At 59.3% G+C, this 8,344-nt stretch overlaps 1 non-coding gene across 1 annotated transcript; it reads left to right on the forward strand.

Moving 5' to 3' along the window:
* The first annotated feature begins 3,603 nt into the window (after window positions 1-3,603).
* Window positions 3,604-3,676, forward strand: Trnak-cuu (transfer RNA lysine (anticodon CUU)). Its single transcript has one exon. It is a non-coding gene; the product is annotated as a tRNA-Lys (tRNA).
* The last annotated feature ends 4,668 nt before the right edge of the window (window positions 3,677-8,344 follow it).

An 8,344-nucleotide genomic window follows, 5' to 3' on the forward strand; every position in this document is an offset into this window, starting at 1 on the left:
AGTTTAGTTGAGAGTGGCTCACTCCGTCCTTTCACCCTTCTTCAATTCTTTGCGTTACTGCAACACTCAGCCAGCAAAGCATATCTGAAAACACCGCGTCAGAACTATTCAAGTCTGCAGTGAAAGTTGAGGACAGTGCTATAAGTGACCTGGTTATCTTGCTCTGGTTGTTTTGACAATCAAACATAGCATATGCTGTTGCTCGGATGATACTGTGTTTTAAATTGGCGTGAACATGTACCTTTCGCACATCAGAGCCCCAGAGCTGTTGCTTGCAATGCCTACTTGCGTACAAATGAATTCTGACAGCCCAAAACGAGATGGTGGCGTATTAGCAGTAACCCAGCCGTTAGTGCATGTGTTCAGTTAGTCTGGGTGCAAAACTATCGTGTTCTGATCTAACCGCCGTGGTAACTTAGGTCGGTGTTGCGCTGTTGAGCTCAAGGTTAGATTCCTCGCAGCCACATTTCGATGGGGGCGAAATGCAGTAACACCCGTGTATTCAAAGGACTCCTGACAGCGAAATTTTTGTCTGTGACTTTTTACTGCAATTTTGTGCCTGGTAATCCCGAAATCGAATCGTTAATGCTCTAACGTATAGTATAATTAATGCTAGCGTCGTTAAGCTGTCACCAATTTCAGCGTCACTTCGAAACACCCGCCTAAAATCATGAGAAACTAGCGCCCCTCTGCTGGTGAGCGCCTAAAGTCACGTGCGCTCAAGCACGGCCGGACTCGACTCTCTCTCTCCTCCGCTCTCGGAGCGGAGGAGAGAGTCGAGTCCGGCCGTGGCTCAAGCTTTGGTGACGTTGAAAGCACAGTTTTCACATCGGGGCCCCGCGCGCGATTGAAACCATGTGGGTAGCCTGTTAAAGGAGCACTGACACAAAATTTCGAAGGCGAGATAATGAGTTAAATAGATGTATGCGGAGCCATACACAACGTCTACGAAATATCAAGGGCCAATATAGCCTATAACATATTTAAAATCAATTTTAAAGTGCATGCCGCGCTACTGAGCGAGATGCGAGCGCTTCGCGACGCCGACATCAACGCGGGGGGTGTGTAAACAAACCTACGTCACGAGTTTGTGTTGGCTGGTGGCTGGTTGTGCCCTTGCGCTGCTTGCGCTTGTGCCGTGCTACCTGCCATTTCTTCCTCCGTGCCTGCGGCTTGTCGTGTTCTAGTTGTGTTCTCTTCCGCTGTTCGCTCGTCGTGCCCGTTGGCAGATGTTATGGCCCGCTCACGCTAGCGGCAAGCCTGCCGCAACGGCGCGGTGCCGCAGAACGTCGGCCGTCGCCGCACGCGCGAGAGCTGTCCAACTTGCACGGCAAGCTTCGCCGGCGAGGCATTCGCGCCTCCGAAAAACATGGCAGCACTGCCAAAAGCGGTTGTCGTCCACTTCGAATCTATCAAGTGGCCGCCGTGCGCTCTGTAACGTGTAAGTTCCGAACTGATGCTTCCATTTGCTTTAGATTCATGTCCTTAAGCTTCGACAGCAATGTATTCGTCCCGATTCGGCGCCGTTTTTGAGAGCCATAGTCAAATAATCGATGCTGTAAGCTTACCGAGTCGAGATGGGCGCTTCCGAATGCTCGGAGGACATAGATTACGCGTTTGTTAGTTGTTTCTAATCTTCCATAGCTGGCGCCACTTCACCTGGTTCGGCGCCCACCGCACTCACGCTCGCGCGTCGCCTACGTCACAATTTTGCGTGTTCACGTGGCCAGCTGTGGCTACCCGTCCTCCGGAAGTAGTGCTGCCCAGCTCGGTCAATGGCTCGGTGCTTTGACACCGAAACTGCGACTGGGCGCTCTAAAAACGTCTCTAAATAAATAACCGTCGCGCACTCGCGCAAAACGAGGTTTGCAGCCGTGATAAGTGGATCATAAGCTATCTATTGCAACAAAAAAAAAAAAAAAAACAAGGTGCAAAATTTTTGTGTCAGTGCTCCTTTAAAGGAGGTCTGACATAAAAGTTTTACAGCTTGTTTTTCTGTTGCAGTGAGTAGCTAATGAACCACTTATCACGGAAACCTCGTGGGCTCGAGCGCGCGATGGTTATTTTTTTGGAGACGGTTTTATAGCGCCTAGTCGGTTTCGGTTTCAAAGAGCGCCGACTGCAAAACTGATTGGAGCGTCAGTTTTGCAGTCAGTTTTGCGACGCTCCAATCAGCGATGTAACTGTCACACACCTATTGTGGACATGCACGGGTCTACAATTAAGCCGTCGTCGTCACCTACGTGCAACAGGCCTCAGGCCTGGCCGACCACCCGACCTTGACCGCTGGATTAGTGGACCTCATCGTTACTGGACTTCATACACGAAGCAAATTTATATGTGTATTTCTGAATAAATATTATGCCTAAGGGCAGACTTTCGAAAAAAAAAAAAGAGCGCCGACTGAGGCGGCACACCGCTGGCGAGATGGAAGGCAGTGTCGCAAGCTCGAATGCGGACAGAGCGGTCGCGCAAATGAGCCATAACCTCTTCGCCGAACAGCGAGATCGAAGCCCCGCTATCCAGCAACGCCGCAAACTCTCGACCAGCGATCGTAAGGGCGATGAACGGCGCCGGCGTGGCTGGAAAGTCGTGTCCAGCGCGACACGCCATCGGTGCCAGAGGTTGGGTTACACCCCCATGCTCTCGTACTGCTGTAGCCGCCGGCGAGGGGGAGCTCACCGACGGCTCACCCCGTATCCCGGACGAGCCCCCAGGAGGTCGCTACGTGGACGTTCCAACAAGGCACCGAGCCCCCGGTCGCCTTCGTGTCGACTCGTCGCTGGTCCAAGCAACGCAAAGTCTGGGTGGGGTTAGACCCCGAGTCCGTCCCGTGTCCTTTTCGTGGACGCACCCTGGCGGACCTGCTCGACGCTTCCGGGGGTGCCTCGATGCCGCCTGACCCTGAGGCCTCCTACTGCGACGCTTGCGGTGTTCTGGTGGTGCACGAGGCTTCCCACCTTCGTTCACGGATTCACCTAGCGAAGTCTGGCGGGGCCGCGGCGGTCCCGTCCACCCTGGCGCTGCCGCCTGTCCCGCCGGGCCCGGGCCCTCAACCTGCTCTGTCGACCGACTCCGTCCAGGCGGTCGTGGCCGCGCTCGTCGCGGATTCATCGTTCAAGGCGGCCATCGCGGCTGCGGTGTCCGCCGCTCTCCCGCGGCCCCAGGTTCCTGCTGAGTCGCCGCCGAGCGACGACACCGGGGCCCCCGACGACCTCATGGACGATACTTCAGAGGTGGACCTCAGTTTTTTCGACTAGAATAAAGGTGACGGTGGATCTTTTTATGACGGTGTCTTTTAGGGCGGCCTCGGTCTTAGGAGGGGGGAATGTGGGGATCGAGAGCGTCCTCCTACCTGGCGCCTCGTTCCCCAGCTGCCGCGCGCGGGCCGGCCGCGTAGCCCGGGCGCACTTAGGCACCGGCAATCGCCAAGATGGCTGCCAGGGCGCCTCTTTGTCTGGGCGAGCCAAGCGTCGGCTCCGTCCCTCGCTGGCATGTCCGGGCATGCTACGCTGGCGCGCTGCGCGGGCCTACGTCACAACGCAGCGCCATTCCCCATTGGGCCACTGCAGTGACATCCTCCTCTCCTACGAGCTAAGATGCGCCCGGCTAGCTCAGTCGGTAGAGCATGAGACTCTTAATCTCAGGGTCGTGGGTTCGGGCCCCACGTTGGGCGCCAGTTATGTGGAGATAGGTTTGCACTAGGCTTACCTATATGAGCGCGACCGTGTAGGGACGCGACGTTCTCCACTGCCGCAGCGAACAAAGACGCTACGGCCGGGTTCGTCGATTCTCCGGCACGGCGCAGAAACCACGCACGAGGCAGGGTAACAACAACAACACGGGTTTATTAACCCAAGATGCAGCACAGTACGACAGTCACAGGCTTGCAGGCCGTAAGGGGAACTCCGCAAGACCGATCGAGTACGCTTGCCAGCGGCGCTAAGACTACCACACAAAGGGCAGCGGTCGAGCACACGAACGAGAAGCCGCCCGCTAGAGCAGTGCGTCAACCTCTCGTGCTAGCCTGAGAGCCTCTACCGCCACGAGCGAATCGTCGGGCGCATCTTAGCTCGTAGGAGAGGAGGATGTCACTGCAGTGGCCCAATGGGGAATGGCGCTGCGTTGTGACGTAGGCCCGCGCAGCGCGCCAGCGTAGCATGCCCGGACATGCCAGCGAGGGACGGAGCCGACGCTTGGCTCGCCCAGACAAAGAGGCGCCCTGGCAGCCATCTTGGCGATTGCCGGTGCCTAAGTGCGCCCGGGCTACGCGGCCGGCCCGCGCGCGGCAGCTGGGGAACGAGGCGCCAGGTAGGAGGACGCTCTCGATCCCCACACAACAAAGTTGTACCGCTGCAAGGTCAACGCCCAGCGCGCGAGGCGGCCCGAGGGCTCGCGCAAGCGCTTAAGCCAGGTGAGTGCCATGTGGTCCGTCTCCACCACGAATGGCACGCCGTCGACGTAGCAGTCGAACTTCCGGAGAGCAAAGACTATAGCGAGACATTCCCGTTCAGTCACGCTGTAGTTGCGCTCGGCGGCGTTAAGTGACCGGCTCGCAAAGGCGACTGGCCGGAGGACGCCGTCGTGCTCCTGAAGCAGTACCGCTCCGAGACCCAGGTCGCTCGCGTCCGCTTGGACAACGAACTCCCTGTTGAGGTCGGGCAGCTTCAGATCGGCTGTGGCCACTAGGGCTTGAGATAGAGCCTTGAAGGCTCGCTCTTGCTCTGGCCCCCAGCTCCATCGTGCCGACTTTTTCAACAGTGCGGTCAAGGGCGCTTGGAGGTCAGCGCAATTTGGGATGAACTGTCGGTAGTAGTTCACCATGCCCAAAAAGCGCCTCAGGCCCTGAATGTTCGCCGGCGTCGGGTACTCCACAATGGCTCGTACCTTCTCCTCGCACGGCAGAACGCGACCGCTCTCGATGGTAAAGCCCAATAGCGAAATGCGAGTCTCAGCTATTTGAGCCTTCTTCGGGTTCAAGGTCAACCCGGCGGCACGCAACCTCTCGAGGACATCCTCCAAGTGGCGGAGGTGCTCCTCGAACGTTCGAGAGAAGATGACGATGTCGTCGAGGTACGCCATGGCGTGTTGCCATTTAGCGTCCCCGAGAACGCGGTCTATCAGTCTCTGGAACGTAGCTGCAGCTCCAGAACAGCCAAACGGCATGCGGGTAAACTCGTACAAACCTCTGTGGGAGGTGAACGCAGTTTTCTCCGCGTCAGCCGGCTCCATCTGAACCTGCAGGTAACCGCGGCTAGCATCCAAGGTGCTGAAGTAGCAAGCACCGCCTAGCGCAGCCACGATCGAGTCAACGTTAGGCATAGGATAAGCATCCTTCCTCGTGACCTCGTTCAGCCGGCGGTAGTCCACACAGAGCCGGTGAGAGCCGTCTCTTTTGGGGACCATTACCACCGGTGAACCCCAGGGACTGTTTGAGCGTTGGACAACTCCGGTCTCAATCAACTCATCCAATGCCTGGTCAATTGCTTTCCTCTTTGCCGCACTGACGGGGCGAGGATTGCATTTCCACGGTTGTGCGTCGCCTGTGTCAATCCGGTGCCTCACCAGAGAGGTGCAACCCGGGCGTTCCGTGAACATGTCACTGAAACGTGTCAACAGCGACGACAGGCGTGCCTTCTCATGTGTCGACAAGCTGTCCGGCAAAGGCGGCAGCGAGCGATCCGAGCTGCTGCTTACCGGGGTGGTCACCGGCGTAGCCGAGACCTCGTCCACCACGGTAGCGCTATGCTCGAGAGAAAGCGGTAGGCACGGACCGTTTGCCGCCGCGCCGACCAAAGGGCCAGTCTTGGCGCCGGAGTGAGAGACACGGGCCGAGGGGGCCACGCTTTGTCTCCTCTCCTCCTGCTCTCTCGTGGCGCCCGGCGACTTACGGGCAGCCGAGACCACGGGAGGTGTAGCGAATGGCCGTAGGGCGCCGGAAGGGCCGTCCCTGTAGCCTCCGCGCGCGACGTCTATCACGATACCCGTGTGCGCGAGAAAGTCGCGACCAAGAATCACGGGCACGGAAAGACCCGGGAGATGCACGAAGCGCTGTCGGCGCGCGCGATTCTCCCAGCGCACAACCAACCGCGCAGCGCCGCACGAGGTGGCGGTACCGCTGGCGAGATGGAAGGCAGTGTCGCAAGCTCGAATGCGGACAGAGCGGTCGCGCAAATGAGCCATAACCTCTTCGCCGAACAGCGAGATCGAAGCCCCGCTATCCAGCAACGCCGCAAACTCTCGACCAGCGATCGTAAGGGCGATGAACGGCGCCGGCGTGGCTGGAAAGTCGTGTCCAGCGCGACACGCCATCGGTGCCAGAGGTTGGGTTACACCCCCATGCTCTCGTACTGCTGTAGCCGCCGGCGAGGGGGAGCTCACCGACGGCTCACCCCGTTTCCCGACGGGCGACCAGGCCCTTGCGTCGGTTGGGGCGCGTTGCATGATCGCGCGGTGTGGCCACGCTCATGACAACGGTAGCAGACGACGCCTTTTCCCCTATCAGTGAGGGATTTTGGCGACCCTTGCGAGCTAGGAGGCCTCCGTTCGCTAGCCGCAGGGGGGGCTCCGCGATCGGATCTCCCCTCGTGCATTGGGACACGGGGGTTCCGTTCTCGTTCGCCCTGCAGTGCAAAGGGGCACGCCCGGGCGTACGAGTACGGGTCGAGAGCGCGGTCCGAAACGTCCGGCGCGTCTCGTTGCTCTCTCACGGCCGAGGCCACCTCGTGATTAGGGGGCTCACGGGGTGACGAGTCACCACCAGCCCACGCGCAACGAGGCTCGAGAGAAGCGGACGGCGGCGGCGGCGGGCGGTAGGCTCTCGCCGCCAGTATGTCGCCCTGAATACGCTTCGCATCGGATGCCAGCTCGTTTAGGTCACGATAACGGGCGCTCCGAAGGTAAGCGGCGAAGGTTGGATGAGCCTGACGTATGACTCGCTCCACCTTCTCGGCGTCTGATGCCGTAGGATCGGCAAGGAGGTAGAGCTCCTGCAAAGCCCGGACGTACTCGAGAAGAGATTCGTCGGGATGCTGTGTGCGAAGCTCTAGCTCGCGACGCATGCGGCGCTCGTAGTCGGGAGGAAGGAATTCGCTACGGAAGAGCGCCCTAAACTCCTCCATCGAACGAGCTTGGTGGCCGACAAGTCGGTACCACCGCGCCGCTTGGGCTGTCAGCGATACAGGCAATACGCTACCGAGCATAACGCTGTCGCTCAGCCCCATCGCCCGCTGATAGCGATGCAGCGCCTCGAGGTACTCTGTGGCACTCATGCGGTCCGAATAACCGCTGTACTCAGGCAGAGGTACCCTTAGGCTACTCGGTGCGCTTGGCTGAGGGGGCTCGAGGCCTCCCTTTACAGCACAAGGCTGCGAGCGCGCCGCTTCCAACAGGACGTTTAGGAGCTGCGCCGCAGTTGCGTGCAGCTGCGATTGCTCCGACGCAGGCGCGGCCGTAACAGGGTCGCGCGCCTGTTCTCCGGCATGCACGTCAGACCGAAAAGGGCCAGTAAACGGCATGGAGGAGTGTACGGTTGTTTCCGCTCCGACGGGTGCATGAGGCCTCACACGATAGGCAAGCGGATCGACCGAGGAGCACGGTGGCCCACGTCTGTCGAAAGTACCGCCTACGTGAGTCTGAGGCATGCAAGCGTCGGGAAACACGGCGACGTTGTCGGCCAAGCGAGCTGGCTCGCGCACGACGTTCTCAACCCTTTGCGCTCCTGACCAAGATGGGTCAGTGAGAGCGTGCATGCCGACACCTAAGTGGCCTAGGTAGGAAGGCTCGGGTGCGGCGGTTTGGGCCGTCAACTGCGCTGCTGACAAGGAAAGGCCAGCGAGCGGAGACTGCGCCGGGGACGGGCCCGTAAGTGCGTGAGTCTCGAACAGCTGATACAGCCCGTTACTGGCTTGGCTAGGACTGTGGTCCTCGTTCAAGCGGCTCGCATCACTGTAGGGGGCCCCGAAAAAGGGATCTCTCCCGGTGAACGAAAGCAGAGGGTCGCCGAGAGGGCCGTACCCCGTGCTGTCGCAGCCGTCCGCCTCGAACGAGATCAAGTCCGTCGCCACAGGATCGAACAGGAACGAGCGCCTCGAGGGGGTCTGCTCTGAAGCCATGCCGGCCCCACGTTGGGCGCCAGTTATGTGGAGATAGGTTTGCACTAGGCTTACCTATATGAGCGCGACCGTGTAGGGACGCGACGTTCTCCACTGCCGCAGCGAACAAAGACGCTACGGCCGGGTTCGTCGATTCTCCGGCACGGCGCAGAAACCACGCACGAGGCAGGGTAACAACAACAACACGGGTTTATTAACCCAAGATGCAGCACAGTACGACAGTCACAGGC

This window comes from Rhipicephalus sanguineus, chromosome 4 (assembly GCF_013339695.2).
Source record: "Rhipicephalus sanguineus isolate Rsan-2018 chromosome 4, BIME_Rsan_1.4, whole genome shotgun sequence".
In the NCBI taxonomy this organism is placed as follows: Eukaryota; Metazoa; Arthropoda; class Arachnida; order Ixodida; family Ixodidae; genus Rhipicephalus; species Rhipicephalus sanguineus.